This window comes from Sciurus vulgaris (genome assembly GCF_902686455.1).
Source record: "Sciurus vulgaris genome assembly, chromosome: 1".
Classification (NCBI taxonomy): domain Eukaryota; kingdom Metazoa; phylum Chordata; class Mammalia; order Rodentia; family Sciuridae; genus Sciurus; species Sciurus vulgaris.
The window spans coordinates 174018146-174039196 of NC_136461.1; the positions used below are offsets into that span (position 1 = coordinate 174018146).

At 35.3% G+C, this 21051-nt stretch overlaps 1 protein-coding gene and 1 pseudogene across 2 annotated transcripts in view; both read left to right on the forward strand.

Annotated features, from left to right (window-relative positions):
• Window positions 1–21051, forward strand: part of LOC306653220 (intermembrane lipid transfer protein VPS13B-like) — a gene marked incomplete at its 5' end in the record, with an annotated part of 899457 nt that overhangs the window by 766590 nt on the left and 111816 nt on the right.
• On the forward strand, window positions 4717–14732 carry LOC306656533 (large ribosomal subunit protein uL18-like; annotated as a pseudogene). The gene has a single exon. The product of its transcript is annotated as a large ribosomal subunit protein uL18-like (transcript).

The following is a 21051-nucleotide window of genomic DNA, read 5'->3' on the forward strand; positions in this document are numbered from 1 at the left end:
TTTGTTCTGTACTACAAACTTGAGGGGGAGAACAAAAAGTGATGATGATTAATGATATTCTCAAGGTGTTCTTACATGCATTTTCTCAAAAAAACTTAGAATCTAAAGTTTCAAGAAACAAATACATCCACAATGATTATGCAGCAGAATATAGCAAGTGTTATAATCAAAGCACAGAGAAGGAAGTTAATATGGTAGGATATGAGCTAGGGAAAAAAGATTTAAAGCAAGATTCACTGAGACATTTGAGCTTTATTTCACAAAGAATTTTGTTCTATGAGGGTAGTGATTAAAATGGTTATTGAGCTAAGCAACAGCCATGGCCAATTACACAGGAAAGGATGAATTAAAGGATACTATAGGTTGGATGCATGGAGACCTGTTCACAGTGCATAGCAATTACTCAGAAATGATAAGAATGACAGTTGAAAGAGGAAGGAGGAAATTAATATATGAGAGACAGCTGGAGGCAGAATAAACAGATTTCAGTGCCTGGACCTAGCCGGTAATGGGAAAGGAAAATTAAAGATGACTCTTTTGGTCTCTGCCGGGTGACTAAACGAATAGACAACCACCATTAATGGGGACTGGAAATGTCAGGAAAAATGGAACAGTCAGGAGTGTGGAAGAGATAATAAGTTCTGCATTGAACACTTACAATTTAAGATTTCAGGGGGAAAATCCCAGTAGAAATGCCTATCAGAAATTTGGAAATCTGGGCTGATAATTGTGGGCAGAGAAGAGTCAGAGTTATTTAAGAAACAGTTTTGGGAGTCAGACTCATAGAAGTAAAAAGTGAACCCATCCAAGTGAAATAGAAGTCACAGTTAGAGGGAGTAAAGAGGTCAAAGATGAGAGAGAAAGCTTACTACGTCCAGATTAGGAATTATGGCTGGTTGAAGAGTGTCCTCCCCAAATTCATTTCTACCTGAAAACTTCAAGTATGACTTTATATGGAAATGCAGTTTTTGCAGCTGTAATTAAGTTATGATGAGGTCATACTAGATTAGGGAAGGCTATAATCCAGTGACTAGTATCCTTGTAAGACAAGGGAAATTTGAAGAGAGACACAGACACATGGGGGGAAGACCATGTGCAGACAGAGGCAAAGATTAGAACAATGCAGCTGCAAGCCAAGGAACACCACAGATCGCTGGGAGACACTGGAAACCAGGGAGAGTCAGAGAAGGATCATCTTGTAGAGCCTTCAGAAGGATCATGGCCCTGCTGACATCCTAATTTCATATTCCTGATTTCCAGAATAGTGAGAGAATAAATGTTTGTTATTTAAGCCACATAGTATGGTAATTTGCTGTGGAAGCCCTAGGAAACTAATACAGGAATCAACAAAAGAATGGTCACAATGGAAGGCATAGGAGACTACAGTGTGAGGAAATGGGAAAAGTTCAGGAAGATCGGGATGATCAGGAGCATCGTGCCTGCAAACACGACATATTGTTGACTCCGGGGTAGCAGGGAAGCAAGCAGTGAATATGACATCTTTGAGGACACTGCTGATTTGGAGAGTTTTAGACACCAGGCAACCATGATAGTCTTTCCCCCATTTATTGTCAGATATTATGCTAATAGATTTACATAATTATCTCACTTAATCCTCAGGCTACAAAAACTTATTCTTACGTTACACACATTGTTATTATTCTTATTTGACGGATAAGGAAGCTAAGGCTTTCCCAAGAGCATACCATGGGTAAATAGCAAAACCAGAACTCCATCTCAAGCATTCTGATTACTGAATCTACCATTTAACTATAGGGATGGGTATATACTTTGAACTGATAAACAAGTCTGTCTTATTGAATTTGAGATGCTTCAGGGCATCATTTTGAAGATGTCTTTCCTGAAACACACTTTCATATATGATCAGTGGTTCTTGAATCTTGCCAGTCTTTAGTATCATGCCAAAGCAGCAGCCTCCCTTCCCCAATCACAAAAGTTTTTTGAAATCCCCTTTTTTCCCCCACCCAAATTCCATATTCTACTCTATAATGTATTTCATTAATGCTTACAATTATAAAATAATATTCTGATTTCTATTTTTTTTCCTATACTATTAGTTATTGACAAGGTCTTCTTGAATTTTTTAAATTGATCTAAGCCAAAAGCATGTGTTGGACAGTTTTCTCTATCTTGCTGTCATACTATTTTGAAAGAGTAGACTTAATAAATAAGGAACTACAGATGGCAATCATTTTTTCACTGCTTCATTAGCTACATGGTGGTGAATCACTGAGTTGAGATATGCAGAATGCTGCCAAAGCAACTAAATCATACTTTGATTTTAGGCTTCTATTGAAAGGCATTCTGGTAAGTGTGTTTGCTTATTAACAATTCTCTTACATCATATATTGGGCTGAAATGGTTTGCTAATGTACAATACATAATATAGCCTCTTTTAACTATGAAAATACTCATCAAAGGTCATTTTTAAAGTGAAGAAAGATGAGTGATGTGGTTGTTCTTTGGAGTCTCACTATATATATATATATAGATATATTATATTATATAGATATATGCTGAACTAAGATTCTCAGAGGATTTGTTGTCATCATGACTCTCAGCACAGCTCAAACTTCGTTTTATTATAGTGATGTTAAAACAAACATACAGTTTTATCTTATATTTGTTGATTGAAAATTATTCAGCCTTGGAGAAATATTTGTAAAGTCAACCTTAACCATTCCTTAAATATAAACAATGATTTTATTAATCTTATTTTTTTACCCTTTATCATGACAATTTTTTCCTTCATGAAGAAAATAATTTATTTTTCAAAAATGTTTTATTTTTATAATTTTTTTAGTTGTAAATAGACACAATGGCTTTATGTTATCTATTTATTTTTATGTGGTGCTGAGGAGCCAACCTAGTGTCTCACACATGCTAGGCAAGTACTCTACCGTTGAGCTACAGCCCCAACCCAGAAAAGTCATTTCAACACTGAATTTCAAACACTATCAATATCAGGATCTTTTTATCTAAATCACAGTATATCTGTATAAAATAGCAAGCTTTCAAAGTTCCTTTCTATTTCATTAAAAAAAAATCTAAAAAGATACAAATTACTGAATCTTTTCTCTTTTTTACAATTTTTGAGCACATTAAGGAAATTCTGAGATAAATGTTGATGTAAACCACTCTTAGTAATTGTTTTAGTGTATCATTAGTATACTCAGAATAAAAATGGTCTTGAAGACTCTTTACAACAATTTATGCCATTGTAAATTTGACTCCTTCTATATATAGCCCTACATTTTTTCTAAGCATTTCCTTGAACTTTCTAAAATTTATATACCATGTTAAAAATCTTCACTAATTATTTGCCATCCCATATAAAAGTACCTTTATAAACTATCATATTAATATAATCAACACAGACCAGTAAATAAAATATTAATATTAGTATTATCATGTTTGTTTTAGTTCTTAGGCTTTCTTTTTTTTTTTTTTCTTTTTGATCCAATATAAATTGGGCCTTTTGACGGTTTATAAATATGGTTTCATCACAATTATTTCTGTTACATGAGCTCTACCATTCTAACATGATTCATAAACTCATCTTGAGGGAAATTTCAATTAAGTTTTAAATTTTTTTCTTTGATATGCATCTTTACGGTATTATTTCCTAACCTAAACTTCTATTATTCAATTGATTTTTAAAAATATTTTTAGTTGTCAGTGGACCTGTATATTTTTTATTTATATGTGATGCTAAGAATCAAACTCAGTGCCTCACGCATGCTAGACAAGCACTCTACCACTGAGCCATAACTCCAACCCATTCAATTGATTTTAGTTGAAAAAATTTTTGATAATTTCCCTTGAAAAGAATTTTAAGTTTCTATCATGAAGAATTTCAAATATATAGTAAATGAAAGTAGAGTGATTAGTATAATTAACTTTGAATAGTCTCTCACCCATCTTGGTAATTACCAATATCCAGTTGTCCTTGTTACACCTAATTTCTCCTTGCATGTGTGTGTGTGTGTGTGTGTGTGTGTGTGTGTGTGTGTGCTTGTTTTACTGGGGTTTGAACCCGGGATTTCACATATGCTAGGCAAATGCTCTACCACTGAGCTACACCCACAGTCCTGTTTGTTTGTTTGTTTGCTTGTTTGTTTTTTTTGAGACAGGGTTCCATTAAGTTGCACAGGCTGGTCTTGAAAATAGGATCCTCCTGCCTCAAACTCCCTTATAACTGGGAACATAGGCAGATGCCATCGTGCCCGACTTCTTCACCAGTTTTTTTTTTTTTTTTTTTATTGTAAGCAAATGGGATACATGTTGTTTCTCTGTACATGGAGTAAAGGTGTACCATTTGTGTAATCATAAATTTACATAGGGTAATGTTGTTTGATTCATTCTGTTATTTTTCCCTTCCCCCCACCCTCCCACCCCTCTTTTCCCTCTATACAGTCCTTCCTTCCTCCATTCTTGCCCCCCTCCCTAACCCTAACACTAACCCCTCCCACCACCCATTATGTGTCATCATCCACTTATCAGCGAGATCATTCATCATTTGGTTTTTTGAGATTGACTTATCTCACTTAGCATGATATTCTCCAATTTCATCCATTTGCCTGCAAATGCCATAATTTTATCATTCTTTATGGCTGAGTAATATTCCATTGTGTATATATACCACAGTTTCTTTATCCATTCATCAATTGAAGGGCATCTAGGTTGGTTCCACAATCTGGCTATGGTGAATTGAGCAGCTATGAGCATTGATGTGGCTGTATCTCTGTAGTGTGCTGATTTTAAGTCCTTTGGGTATAGGCCAAGGAGTGGGATAGCTGGGTCAAATGGTAGTTCCATTCCAAGTTTTCTAAGGAATCTCCACACTGCTTTCCAGAGTGGCTGCACTAATTTGCAGCCCCACCAGCAATGTATGAGCGTACCTTTCTCCCCATATCCTCGCCAACACCTGTTGTTGCTTGTATTCTTGATAATCGCCATTCTAATTGGGGTGAGATGGAATCTTAGTGTGGTTTTGATTTGCATTTCTCTTATTACTAGAGATGTTGAACATTTTTCCATATGTTTGTTGATTGCTTGTAGATCTTCTGTGAAGTGTCTGTTCATTTCCTTAGCCCATTTGTCGATTGGGTTATTTGCATTCTTGGTGTAGAGTTTTTTGAGTTCTTTATAGATTCTGGAGATTAGTACTCTATCTGAAGTATGATTGGCAAAGATTTTCTCCCACTCTGTAGGCTCTTTCTTCGCATTGCTGATAGTTTCCTTTGCTGAGAGACAGCTTTTTAGTTTGAATCTATCCCAGTTATTGATTCTTGCTTTTATTTCTTGTGCTATGGGAGTCCTGTTGAGGAAGTCTGATCCTAAGCCGACATGTTGAAGATCTGGACCTACTTTTTCTTCTATAATCTGCAGGGTCTCTGGTCTGATTCCGAGGTCCTTAATCCATTTTGAGTTTAGTTTCGTGCACTGTGAGAGATACGGGTTTAGTTTCATTCTGTTGCATATGGATTTCCAATTCTCCCAGCACCATTTGTTGAAGAGGCTATCTTTTCTCCATTGCATATTTTTGGCCCCTTTGTCTAATGAGAAAATTGTATTTATTTGGGTTTGTGTCCGTGTCCTCTATTCTGTACCATTGATCTACCTTTCTATTTTGGTACCAACACCATGCTATTTTTGTTACTATTGCTTTGTAGTAGAGTTGAAGATCTGGTATTGCGATACCCCCTGCTTCACTCTTTCTGCTAAGGATTGCTTTAGCTATTCTGGGTTTCTTATTCTTCCAGATGAATTTCATGATTGCTTGCTCTATTTCTGTTAGGTACATCACTGGGATTTTAATTGGAATTGCATTGAGTCTGTATAGCACTTTTGGGAGTATGGCCATTTTGACAATATTAATTCTTCCTATCCAAGAACATGGGAGATCTTTCCATCTTCTAAGGTTTTCTTTAATTTCTTTCTTTAGTATTCTGTAGTTATCATTGTAGAGGTCTCTCACCTCTTTTGTGAGATTGATTCCCAAGTATTTTATTTTTTTCGAGGCTATTGTGAATGGGGTAGTTTTCCTAACTTCTCTTTCTGAAGATTCATCACTTATGTATAAAAATGCATTGGATTTATGAGCATTGATCTTGTAACCTGCTACCTTACTGAATTCACTTATGAGTTCTGAAAGTTTTCTGGTGGAATTTCCTGGTTCCTCTAAATATATAATCATATCATCATCGAACAGAGATAGTTTGAGTTCTTCTTTTCCTATTTGTATCCCTCAGTTTTTATTAATGATGTTATTGTTGTTCTGCTGTATTGTAAAAGAAGTTTCAGATATCATATCATTTTACCTTTATTATTAGTGCCAACAAAAGTAGTGATTCCTTGTGCACATAAAATTTAGTGTAGTTTTAATTCTCTCCTGTTATCCCCAAACTGTATTGTTAGAGTAGGTTTTTCTGAATCAAAATCTCACTGTGGTTCATATGATATGTTTCTTCAGTCTCTTTTATGCGATAATGGTTTCCTCTCTACCCCCCACCATGCCATTTATTTGCTGAAATATTTGGATCATTTGGCCTGGAAAATTTTCCCTATTTTGAATTGTGGGTTCATTGTATCTTTATAATATTTTTAAACATGTTCCTCTATCCACCATATTTTCTGTAACATTATCGTTGTTATAGAAGCTTAATTAGATATAAGTTGGATTTTTTTTAAAACATACTTCCTAGGTATCCTTTTGCATTATGGCAGAGGCACATATGCCTATTTATGTCACTTACGCTAAAATTGGTCAGGTGTTTTCAGTCTCACCTATCATTATAAAGTCCCCATCAACCTTTTAAATAGTGGTTTTAGCACCCAGTGATGTGTACCATGGTTTGTCAGCAGTTTCCCCAAACCCCAGAAAGTAACTTCATTGTATTTTTTACTAAAAGAGGCAACCTGCATTTATTGAGCATTTCTGCATGTCAGAAGTTATGATTGACAATTTACCTATCTTTTTTGCCTTGTTCTTCCCCAAATCTTGTGCATTTCATATATTACTACAGTTTGATAGGTAAGGAAACTAGAAATAAAGAAATTAATTTTCTCAAGTCATACAGTAAGTAAGTGGACCCAGTTATGTAGACTTGGGGAATTGTTTTGTGAAAAGTTAACCTTGAAAACATTCATTGAGAAATGGATAAAGTAAACTATAACCAGGCTGAATGAAAATGACATCAATTGCATTTGTACTGTTTCTAGTAAAGTGATGCTAGTGTCATATAAGCTTAGTAGTACTCAAAGCAATTCCAGCGTTAAATGTCCCTTTAATGAGCTAACAATGTAAGCTCATTTTATAGAAACAATGGTAGTTCATTTTATAGAAAGTCATGATGTTCACCAAATGCCATTTATATGAAATAAAAAACTGCATTATAACACATTTTCTTCAAGTGTTTACACATCTTTTGTTTTCATGGTTTGGAGTTTATCTTGTACAGAGCAGCAAGTTGATGTTCATATGACCTCCCAAAATCCTTTTCAGCCCTGAAGTTCTCACACTAATGAATTCAAACAGAAGAGGATTATTGGGCCAGAACTCAGAGTGTCTTCAGAGCCAGAATGTAGGAAAAGTTACAAAATACAGATGTCTGTCAGGGATGGGATCCAGAGAGAAAAGCATGCCAGAAGTTAGAAATAGATATGTTGTTATACCAAAAAAAAAGTCTTGAATTTGACTTTTAGCCAAAAAAAAAAAAAATTCTTTAAAATACTCAGATCAAACTGTTAAGTGAGGTTCTAGTTGGGGAGAAATAGTTGGGGCAGGGGGAGTGTTCATTACATTCAAGTGAATGCAGCCAGCCCTGAGTTCCTCAGACCTGTGCCAGATTTTACCTTGTAGAGAATCTATAATCCTATATTATTTTATCAAAAGTAAAATCATTCTGCTGCTCTTTCCAATTATCAGTTTTTACATGTCAAGAATTATAAAATAGAACCTAAAACCTTTAAAATGTTGTGTAATTATGTAAGACATGGCAAAATGTTTGTATTTTTAAGTAAGCTATTTTTTTTTTTTTTTTAGTGAGGGGAAAAGTCTCTAAAATTAATGCCATTTTTAATTGCATCCTAAACTTTTAAAATTGGTTATATTAGGGAGAATTTTTTTTCTTTATGGTTCTTTTTGCTTTTTGAAGAGCAGCTTGTTCTAAGAATATTTTTCCCTTTTCGGTAGTAGGACCAGGTGAAGAGAATAAGAGAGGGTAATAATCAAGAAAGTTCCTGATTATTCTGTGCAAATTTAAGTGTATCTATGGGTACCACTGGTTGTTGACAGGGTTGTTGTCATCCTTGTCCAGGTTATTTGTTTATTTTGTATTTTACACTTTAATTTTTTCCATTTCCATGAATCTTAAGGGAAAAATACCCCACAAATAGTCTGTTTCATACCCCTAAACAGGAAACTAGGTGTCTGTAGCTTTTATTTTAACATATGACGTTATGAATTTAACTAAATTGTCTCAAACACATTCCCAAAACTCATCTTTTCCACATTACATTCTTTCTACATGATGATCCATTTAATAGGACATAGGTCACCACCAAATAATGGTGGTCAGTACAGCCAGAAATTCTATCTGCAAATTCATGAAGAAATAGCTAGTCATTACAGTCCAGGAAATTTGCCTCTTCTTAGATTTTCTAAGAGAAGATTTTGCAAGACTTAGAGAATTATAGATATGTATGAGAGCATTCTTTGTTCCCCTAGCTACCTGAAGCCTAAAAACAAACTAAGTGGACAAACTGTGGTTTGGTATGTTTAGTTGGTTTGTAAGCAGACGTTTTCTAACACCCTATGGCTACTCTTTTTAGTCTTTTTAAGTTTAAGGTTAATTCACACTGAACTACTATAAATCATTATTTCAGGCAACTTTAACATGACAGACAATAGGAAAAGGATCATGACAATGTCAAAGACCTTCTTGTTTCTTTGTGATGCTATATATCATATATGTGCCTGACTACTTTTTTTTTTTTTTTTGCATTCCACTTTGGGGCTGCAGTATTAAGATGGTCACTGATGAATATGATTATTTAAAAAAAACTGTACACTTTGCTCATATTTACTTTATCAGATTTAAAAAACATTTTTCAAAATTCTATGTAGTTTTATATGTCATGAACAAAATTTAAATTACACAATGACAAAAAATAATGTTTTCTCATTTGGGTGTTTACATTGAAATACATATCCATTTTTAAACAGAGAGTACATTGTGGTTTGTGCCAGTTACATTATCATTTTGTTCTTTTTGTTTTTGTGCATGATTTTGTTTTTTGCTGTGCTGAAGATTAAACCCAGAGCCTTGTGTAGACTAGTAGAGCAAAGCAAGTGCTCTACTGCTGAGCTACATCCCCAGCCCACATTGTCATGTCTTGTCAGTCAGATTTATGGATGTTTTAAATGTAACAACTCACATTTAGTTTAAATTAAATGTATTTTGTATTCATTCATGATGAAATATTTCAAAGGTAGGAAAGGCCTTAAAATGAACCCTGAAAAGATCAAATGCATCTTATATATGTGTGGATTTGTTATTTTTACGTATTCGTTTCTTCAGTTTTCCTCCACAAAGCTGTCCATAATATCCTCTATCTCAGCTGACTAGGAACATTGCCCTCCTTTTGAACCCTCATATTACTGATTTCTGTTTACTTTGGGTTTCTTGAAGAGAGAATTTGTATGATATTTTCTTTGATTTCTAGTACCTAACATTTACTTGGTGGTGTTGACCATGACTAAGTGGAAGCTTAAGATGAAATAGAATAAGGTTAGTTTAATGTATCAAGACTGCCTCCTAAAACATCATGGCTAAAGTAAAACCCTGTCTGCATCTTCTTTATAGTCTGGACTTTACATGCTGTCATCATTAGCTGTTTGGTGGATCTCTGAGTAGGCTAATGACAAAGAAAACCATCCAATAAGTCTGATAAGAAGTTAAGATATAAGATATCCAGGATTGGTGCTTATTCTGCCACAGGGTACAATTAAGGAGAAGCAGGTAGTCCTAGAGATTCACAGACAGGAGCTCCATATGTAGAAATATGCACAGATAATAAGATAGTATTACTAAGTACTGTAAGCACCATATATATTATAGAAGTTCAGAAGAACTTTTAATTTGGATTATTAAGGGTTGTTTGGGGAGGTTGTTTTTCTGAGAGGTAGTGTAGTGAGTAGATTTGAAAGATTATATGAGACTTCAAGAAACACTGATGAAAACAAGCTGATGATGGCTAAAGACATATGTAGTATTAAAATAGAAGAGTAGTCTGGGGAAAGAGGACCAGATTGTGCTTAATTCTATAGAATATTGCACATAATCCCATTATGACCATTCTAAGATTTATTCTCCTAGGATATCTACCCAGAATACCAGAGGCCAAACAAAGTTACTGTTTTCAAAGCTACGCTATTCCTTACTCAGAAGTTGATTGTACCAGTCCCCTCTTTTTTTCTTTCATACTTTTTCTTCTTCCTACCTCCTGTTACATGTCTACAAGTAATTTTTCTTCCCATTAGCACCTCCATCAGAGTCAAAATCACATGAGTCTCTCTTGCTTACTTATCAGCAGCTCTATAGAAGATCTAGTGAAAAGATAGGACTTTGCTATGCACTTACAAGGTGACCTCTGCCCCTGATAAATAGTTAAATCACATTGATTTAGACTATCCGATTATAAAGACAGATTCATATGTATCAGAAAAGTATAGAATAAGTACATTTCTGGAAAAAGCATATTTTTAAAAAAACACTTAAAATCACTGCTGGCAACACCAGGTACTTGACTGTTTACTATTTCTTTATAAGCTCTATGAAGTTAAGAATTATGTATGTCTGTCTTGCTGACCGTCATATTCCTATCTTGCACTTACCATGGGAATATTTAATAAATATTTTATAAGTAAGTATGATACTTACAAAATATTTATTAAATTATAAGTAAGCATGTGATACATATACAAAAATCTATTCAATAAGTGTAATTGAAAAGTATAATTGAAAAGTCTGTTTCACCCATTTGCAAGTGAACAAGTTATTTGTTGACTTTTAAAGTATATCATGTACATTTAACTGTGTTTGATATAAATGAGTAAAATACCTAAATAGTTAGAAATGAGACCAAGGCACAGTGTGAATTTAGGGTTTTTAGTCAGATAAAAAGAAACCCTGAAATAGTAAAGTTGCCCTATTTTGAGGCAATTTTGACTCAGAAAGTCTTAATATATTTTTATTATTTCTCTTTAAGAAAAAATATAATCTTGAAGAATGTCATATGACACACCTGCATTTGCTTGAAACCTGGTAGCTTGATCAGTTGATAAGATAACTGGGTCATATGTTAAGTTTTTTTAAAAAACAACCCAAACACAGATCTTAATAAAAGAATGTTACACATTTCCTTTTAAAGGCTAAGAAGTATTTCTCAGGGCTCTTAAATTACCATATTCTGATACCAAGGGAAAATAAAATCTGGAGTTAGAAACTTGTTTGTACTTAGAGGGTTTTCCGGACAGGAAGGCAGTCTTGATGCAATGCAGTAAGCCACAATACCAGTGGGGCATTACAGGTGAAAAATCTGCAGCTGTACCCTTCACCACAATGTATTACAACTGTACACTGAAATATTTCCTGTTCAGAAATAGAGTTTAGTTAACTTTGTTTCCCAAGAGCAGATCACATTAGAATGTTATAAAATCATGATTTCCTGCATTTGAATACTTGTGGTTTCTCAACTGGTTCCAATGTTACAAGGCTGTTTTTTTTTTTTTTTTTGGTGTAACTTCTATTAGTTGAAGATGCATAGAAGCTTTTCTTTTCCTTGTTCAAAGTCAACTTATAAGCACATACATACAAAAAGAAATATATGCAGAAACAATGGAGACTACAAACATTTATATTTTATTGCATGATTAAATGATAGACTTTTACAATTAAGTAGAAACGAAACATAGATTCTAGGGCTAGGACTGTAGCTGAGGATGTGTCTCCTGTTGTTAATTATAAATAACTGATATGAAAAGTGGTCTTTATATTTAAAAAGACATTTGAACCCATTTATAACTAGAATCCCCAATTATTGTGTGAAGGCAGAACTGTGTGGTCGTATTTCAATATAGGAGAGACCAGGCTCAGGCTTTCATAGCAATCACCTTGTGAGAACTAACCAGTGTACCACAAGAGTGACTTGATCCTTTTTGAGGGCATGCCCTCGGTGACCTAAAGATCTGCCTCTGGGCCCCACCTCTCAAAGGTTCACCAATTCCCACACTGTCATAGTGGTGACCAAGCTCCCATCATGTGAACCTTCACAGGGACAAACAACATCCATATCATAGCAACAATAAATATCAGACCTTACAAAATTAGTTTGTAGATATCAACAAACAACAACTGAAACAAATCACAATGATGATAAACCCTGAGAAAGGGTCAAAATCTGATTTTTATAATTTTCATTGTTTATAAATAAGTTATAAATAATGTTTATATTAAGCATACCTAATGTTATTAGTATTATAAAATTTTACATCATTTAAAATATCAAATTTCCAACAAAAATTTATGAGTGATACAAAGAAGTAAGAAAGTGGGGACTGAGGTTGTAGCTCAGTGGTAGAGCACTTGCCTAGCATATGTGGGGCACTGGGTTTGATTCTCAGCACCACATATAAATAAATGAATAAAATACAGGACTGTCAACATCTAAAAAAAAAACAAATTAAAAAAAAGTGTGACATGTAAAGATAAAGCCTAGATGTTTGACTTACTAAACAAACAGTTTAAATCAGCTGTTTGAAATGTGTTCAAAGAACTAAAGAAAACTATGTCTTTAGAACTAAAGGGGGATATTGGAATGTCCAGATGGAAAGTATCAATATAGAAAAATGCAAGCTTCAATATTTCTTATCCAAAATGTCTGGGACCAGAAGTGTTTTGGATGTCAGATTCTTGTTTAAAAAATTAAAAAATTACATACATATAATGAGATATCTTAGGGACAGGACCTGTGTTTAAACATGTAATTTACTTATATTTCAGATATATACACTGCATAAAGGCAATCTTAAGCCATATCTTTCATAATTTTTCACACCGTGTTGTGAGCCTGTTTTGACTACAACCCATCATGAAGTTGCATGTGGAATTTTCCACTGTAGAATTAGGCCAACACTCAAAGTTTCATATTTTGAAGCATTTTGGATTTTCAGATGACGTATACTCAACCTGTAATAATTTTTAAAAACAAGTAGAAATTCCAGAGTTGAAAAGCATAATAACCAAAATAAAAATTCACTTGGAAACTAAACAGTAGACTTGAGTAGACATAAGAAAGAACCAGTAAGTGAAAATGGGTCAGTTGAGATTATTCTGAAGAAGAAAAAAAGAACGAAGAGAAATGAACAGAGCCTCAGAGACCTGTGGTACATCATCAGGTGTACCATTATATGCATAATGGGAGTTCCAGAAGAAAAGAGAATGGGAGAGGAACAAAGAATATTTAAACAAATAATGACTGAATACTTTCAGTCAAATTGAATGAGACATTATGCATCTAAGAAACCCAATGACCTCCAAGTAGCATTAACTCAAAGATACCCACCCCTAGATTCAAGCCGTCAAAAGACAAAGAATCTTGAGGTCTGTGTGGAGCCACGGATCGGGTCTCTGTTCTGCAGGATGGGGTTTGTTAAAGTTGTCAAGAATGAGGCCACTTTAAGAGATACCAAGTGAAATTTAGAAGATGAGAGGGTAAAACTGATTACTATGCTTGGAAATGCTTGGTTACCAGGGACAAAAATAAGTACAACACACCCAAATACAGGTTGATAGTTCATGTAACATATCATTTGCCAGATTGCTTATGCTCTTATAGAGGGGGATTTGATAATCTGCACAGCATATGCACATGAACAAAATATAGTGTGAAAGATGGCCTAACAAATTATGCTGCAGCGTATTATATGGGCTTGTTGCTGGCCCGCCAGCTTCACAGTAGGTTTGGTACGGACAAGATCTATGAAGGCCAAGTGGAGGTGATTGGAGATGAATACAATGTGGAAAGCATTGATGATGAATCTGGTGCCTTCATCTGTCATTTGAATGCATGCCTTGCTAGAACTGCAACTGGCAGTAAAGTCTTTGGGGCCTTGAAGGGAGCTGTGGATGGAGGCTTATCTATCCCTCAGTACCAAACAATTCCCTGGTTATGATTCTGAAGGCAAGGAGTTCAGTGCAGAAGTATCTTGGAAGCACATCATGGTCAAAATGTTGCAGATTATATGTGTTATCTAATGGAAGAAGATGAAGGTGCTTACAAGAAACAATTCTCTCAGTATATAAAGAACAGTGTTACCCCTGACATGATGGAGATGTGTAAGAAAGCTCATTCTGCTATACAAGAGAATCCAGTCTATGAGAAGAAGCCCAAGAGAGAAGTTAAAAAGAAGAGGTGGACCCTCCTAAAATGTCCCTTGCCCAGGAAAAAGATCAGGTATCTCTAAAGAGGAGAGCTTCCTTCCTCAGACCTTAGGAATGGGCTGCTGAGAACTAAACCAAACAACAGTTTTTCTATGAAGTTTTTTCAGATAGAGATAATAAACTTACTGAACAAGCAGCTAAAAAAAAAAAAGACAGAGACTCTTGAAAGCAATAAGAAAGAAGTGATACATTACATATAAGGGAGAAAACCATAGAGACCAGAACACAATGAGATGACAAAAAGTGCTAAAAAATAAATACTTGCCAAATTAAAGTACCTATGAATGACTGAGATAAATGACAAAAGTCAAAATGTATTCTACATTATTTGTTTCCTGAGATTCTACTTTAAAGAATCCAGAACTGGAAATTGTAAATGACATGAGTCTATTTTTCTTTAATCTAGAGATGATTTGTTTAAAGAACAGTATTTACAGCCAAAGATCTGTCACTTAACTAAATGTGTAGTTTTGAGCAGATTACCTAACTTCTCTGAACCACAGTTAACTTATCTGAAAGTGGAAATAATATTTTCCTAAAATAATATATAAGAAAAATCTTAGTAAAGTGTAAAGTGCTGTTTAAAAGGTAGTGTCTTCCTTCTCCTCTCCAGCTGCCATGACTACTGCTGCTACTCCTAGAAGCACAGATGGTGGTGGAAGCTGTGCTTCCCTCTGTTACAATCACCTGTTGCCTTGGCATCCTGGGAAATCTAGACATGTGGGAGGAGTGATGAAGGTAGTAATCTCTCCTGCAGCTAAACTTTAGTAACTAAGTCCAGAATGGAAACCCTCTCGTATTTATAAACCCTCCATGGGCAGCTAACCTATTTTGTCATAAGACAAAGGAAAGGACAATTGAAGCAGACTAAAAGGATGCATCAGTTGTTAGATCTCTCTTTGTATCTACCATCTCTTTATTACGGACACATCAACAGGGAAGACACTTCTGTATCATTTTTCTAGGTGGTCTAGTGGGATTGAATGGGAAGAAGAACATAATTGCCTACCTTCAGCAGCCCCTGCACAAAGAAGTCAGAGCTGTTCATCCACAAGGACAGATGGGCAGTTGTAACCCTGCTAATAGTCTTGGCAGTACTACTAAGTAATAAAAACAAATTAAGTGCCAAAATATCCTTTGTACCAAAAATATTTTTAAATGGCCAACACACATGCAAATCCTCCCAAATTAGCCATCAAATGGAAACAAATTGTGGAATAACATTTTAAATGCAAAAATAGATGTGCTCTTACCAACTGGCAGATATACAACCTAAAATATATGCAAAGACCACATATGCTTAGAGTACAGTTTATTATGTATGGCTGGCTAATTTTTTAGGTCCTGTCAAATAATGGATAGGAAAACAAAATGTAATAAAAAAATATATAATCTTGACAGTCATTTGAAATGTACCATGTGTTACATGTGGAATGTTTTCCAGTGAAACCAATTTACTTGTTCCCACTTCCCATGACTCAGTACTAGATATTCAGGCTTTCTAAACTATTTTTTGGCAACCAAACTTTCTTGGAATAGTCATCTTTCCTTCACGTTATTCAGTACAGGCATTAGTAATAAATCCTGAGTTATAGATATGTAACTAAAGATCATTCCTATCATCTCTTTCAAATCTAAAAGCACATAATAAAGTTATTTTAAATAGATCACACAAAATAGAACCCAGAGTTTTCCTTGAGAAAAATTAATTGCTACCATATGAAGCTGTAAGCATAATATGACCACATTAGATTTTTAGTTTAATTATGTCACTACTAACCTAGAGATTAGCTGAGCAATGTCAACTTTTAACAGAAAGACAAAAGATTAGTGCACTGAAGTTTGTTAACAATGAATGCAATGGCAAAATGACTTGAGTGGATGAACCAGTAAATACATAAAAGTCCTTTTTAGAATAAGATGGCTAAAGAAGGTGACGTTGTTCTCTTTTCAGCAGCAACTATCTTCATTCATTCATTATTATTTCTTTTTTGGGAGTGGGGGCAGTGCTGGGGAGTGAATCCAGGGCCTCCTCCATGCAGGGCAAATGCTCTATTCCCAAACTACATCCTCAGCCCACAATGATTAATTTAAAAGTACTTATTAAGTATATACTATATACTAGACCTTGTTCTATGAATTTATTGGCAAAATAGTTATAGTTCTTTAAGATACTGGTCTGAGAACACATGGCATTGAAGCCAGGCTTAAAGAAGTAGCAGTAGGCTACTTTTAAAATCATACTGCTGCCCCTGCACCTCATAAATCAGAATGCAGTTTCAATACTTCCTACTTTCCTAGTCACCACCCAAACTATAAAATGTATCCCTTTTATTTACTGATCTGAATGTCTTTCTTTTCCAGTCTTACCAACTTCCCTCCTCCTCCACCTTTCATACCCTTCCTTGGAGCCCTCTGGAACACCTACTTTAAAGTTAATGAGCTCCCTAAACCCCAGCACCCTCTTCTTCAAGCATTTCTTCTGTTTTATTACCTTAAATAAAATTGTGTCCACTATAATCCTATTTACAGCAACATGAAGTGGAGATTATGTAATTTCTCACATCCCTGTTCTCTAGTGAGAAGACGTAAGGTGTTCTCTCTGCTCATCAATGCCACTTGCCTTGACTCTACCCTACTGTCAAATCCCTGTTACTTTTTTGCCTCATCCCATCTAATCATACCATCCTTACATTTCTTTGTTGTTGCCTTCCACTGACTTTTTTTTATATGTTTATTTTTTTTTTATTTTATTGTAAACAAATGGGATACATGTTGTTTCTCTGTTTGTACATGGCATAAAGGCATACAATTTGTGCAATCATAAATTTACATAGAGTAATGTTGTTTGATTCATTCTGTTATTTTTTCCCTTCCCCCCACCCCTCCCACCCCTCTTTTCCTTCTATACAGAGCTTCCTTCCTCCATACTTGCCCCCCTCCCTAACCCTAACTCTAACACTAACCCTTCCCTCCCCCCATTATGTGTCATCCTCCACTTATTAGCGATATCATTCTTCCTTTGGCTTTTTGAGATTGGCTTATCTCACTTAGCATGATATTCTCCAATTTCATCCATTTGCCTGCAAATGCCATAATTTTATCATTCTTTATGGCTGAGTAATATTCCATTGTATATATATATATCACAGCTTCTTTATCCACTCATCAATTGAAGGGCATTTAGGTTGGTTCCACAGTCTGGCTATTGTGAATTGAGCAGCTATGAACATTGATGTGGCTGTGTCTCTGTAGTATGCTGATTTTAAGTCCTTTGGGTATAGGCCAAGGAGTGGGATAGCTGGGTCAAATGGAGGGTCCATTCCAAGTTTTCTAAGGAATCTCCACACTGCTTTCCAGAGTGGGTGCACTAATTTGCAGTCCCACCAGCAATGTATGAGTGTACCTTTCTCCCCACATCCTCGCCAACACCTGTTGTTGCTCGTATTCTTGATAATCGCCATTCTAATTGGGGTGAGATGGAATCTTAGGGTGGTTTTGATTTGCATTTCTCTTATTACTAGAGATGTTGAGCATTTTTCCATATGTCTGTTGTGACTTTATGAGCACTGTTTCTCATTCCTAAAAGCCGTTGGCTCACAACTTTCCTCCTTCATCTTCACTTCTAGCAGCATCTATGTGAGTGACCCAGCACAAACTCTGCCTTTCTCTCATCTCTCAGTGATCTCCTCCATTCCATCTACCACTTACTTCCACACGCAAGCCCTGGATCTTGACATCATCTATTTTCCGCCTCCCAAATCATTTGTTACAGCATTGTGATCTTTCTCACAGTCCTATAGCCCTCTAGCCTACTTACCCAACAATTGCCTCTACAGTCATTCTTTATATGTTAACCTATGTATAGTTCTCTGATTTCTCCCTATCCATCAACTTACTGTTTTCATATCATTTTTTAGTGCGCTTATATTCTTAACTCATCACTTAAAACATTGTCCTGCAAATAAATACCCTAAACCTCAATGCCTTCCCTTCTATTATGCCCTCCTGACAAAAGGTAAAGGGTTGGATGACCCAGCCTTATAGCTTTGCATCAGCACAGTTAAATTCCCTTGGCTATTCTCTGGAATAACCAACTTCTTACTCAGTATTTCCATTAGAAAGGCTCATTGGTGCCTCCAACTCAGCTTGTCCAAAGATGAACTGACCTTCCCTCCTTTACCCCACATATACCACAGACCTTCTCCCTAGAGAAACAAATCAGACTTTTACCCATTTCAGAAATGATATCAGCATCCACATCATTGCTTAGGCCTGCAATCTCAGAATCATCCTTGATAATTTCCTCTCATTTCTCATATCTGATCAATCAACTAGACTTACTAATTTTATGTCTTAAGAATCTTCAGTGCTACCAGCCTCTAAGTTATTACCATTTCTAGCTCAGAGCTCTTAATTTGTCTTATGGCATCCATACTTAACCTTTTAAAATCCATTCTGTACAATATCCAGAATCCTTGAAAAGTGTAAATTTAACTATATCACTTCTTTATTTAAAACCCTTCAAAGATATACCATTGACCTAAAGAGTTAAAGTCCAAAATCCTTAATTGTACTTAAAAACAATGTAAATTTTATTACCCTCATTTTACAAATGAGGGAAATGTGGCTTAGGTCATTAAATAGATTGCCAGGTCATAGAGTCTTGATTTAAGTGGCAGGACCAGAATGTTATCCCTTGTGGAATATCAGTGAGGTGTTTTCGTTTTTGTTTTTTTAAGATGGAAAAATAAGGTAACGTAAAGATTATTATCGGTATTATTTTCTTTTATAAATTTATGGCTCTCTACATACACACACACACACACACACACACAAACTATATATTTGGATGATTGAATAAAATTACCTTTAAAATACTAATTATACTTGTTATTAGCATAACACCCATCAGGTGTCTTAGTCACTTTTTCTAAATTCATTTGCCTCTTCCACTGAGATTCTTATATGCCAGTTAGAGATTCATACCTCACTTCCCACAACTCTTCCACCCCTGGTTTTGAGTCTCCTAAACCAAAGGGCAGGGTCACTGGAAATCCAAAGAGAAGTGAAGCAAGGAAATTCTTTTACATAATAATAATAGAATGCATAGAAGGCCAGTTTGACAGGCATGCAGCAGATGAACTCACTGAATTATGGTCACAGTATTTCTGAACATCTGAGTTTGAGGTTTCTTGTCTTTAGATAACCCACTGTTAGGAAATAATAGCAGGACTCTATGACTTACCTGATTCTAGTCACAACATAACATAAAGTTGCCTTCAGGAGAGTTCTTTGAGCATGAAGAGGATAAATAATTTCATGAGAGTAGCTCTGTTAATATCCCTTTTTAGAGATATAGGAACTGATGTTAGAAAAATTAATTTGCCAAACAACTCATAACTAATGGAGATAGGATTTGATTCCCAGTAAGTCTGACTGCAGAGTTCTTGTTTTTACTTTTGTACTTCATTGTGGAGACTCTTTAATGTGCCAGAAACGGGCTGAGTAGTCTGGTTTGTATGTATTCATTCATTCATCTATGAATTATTCATTCAGCAACCCTTTTTGAACATTCGTTGTATATACTATGCCAGGTGCTAAAAAAAATCCAAAGTTTAGCCAAATGGAAATCATTCTCTCAAGGAATGTGTCTACCAGGGAAGATATGTATAGAAATAAGTATAACTTGAGGTATACAGTGATAAAAGCTATGAAACAGATTCCTACTTTTAAATTTTGGTATTCAGAAAAGGGAGAGTTTTTCCATCTTGAGAGATGAAAAGGCCCAGAGAAAGGTAGCATTTAATTTAGTCCTTGATAGATGGAGGACATTGGACAGTGAGAAGATAGAGTGTACAGGTATTTTAGTCTGAGAGGGAATATAGGAACAATGACCCAGAGAGAGAAAGAAAAAATTATGCCATGAATAGCAAGAAAAGGGAATTTCAAGAAATGATAGCTAAACATGGAATACTATGAATATGTTACTTATCAAAATCTAAAACACGTGCCTTTATTTCACCACACTGTTAGGCTCTTACATATATTTATTTTGTTCTCCCTTCTTCCATCTAGCATCTCTTCATATGTGAATGCTCAACTCACTTTTTAAAGAAAAGAAACTTCATCGTAGGTGGAAGTAAAATATATTGCCATTGTAAGATTGAGAATCAGAGGGTCTGGGGATATACGTCTGTTTGCCTAGCATTCATGAGGTTCTGGGATTGATACCTGGTACCACCAGGGTAGGATGGGGTGGATCAGTTACGTAGGCAGAAAAAGTTAAGGAGAAATCTGTTCACTCAGGAAACTTTTTTGAGATCATACTATGTTTTCCAGACTGTGTTAAATGCTAACAATAAATTTTGAATTAATGTGTACTTTCTATCCTCAAGAGTCTCAGAGTCTAATGAAAGAGACAGACATGTAAGTTAGGAACTGCAGAGTGTAGTGAGTTCTGTGAGAAAGGATTGTACTAGGAATAGAGATGACACAGGAGAGGCTGTGATCAGCTCAGGGT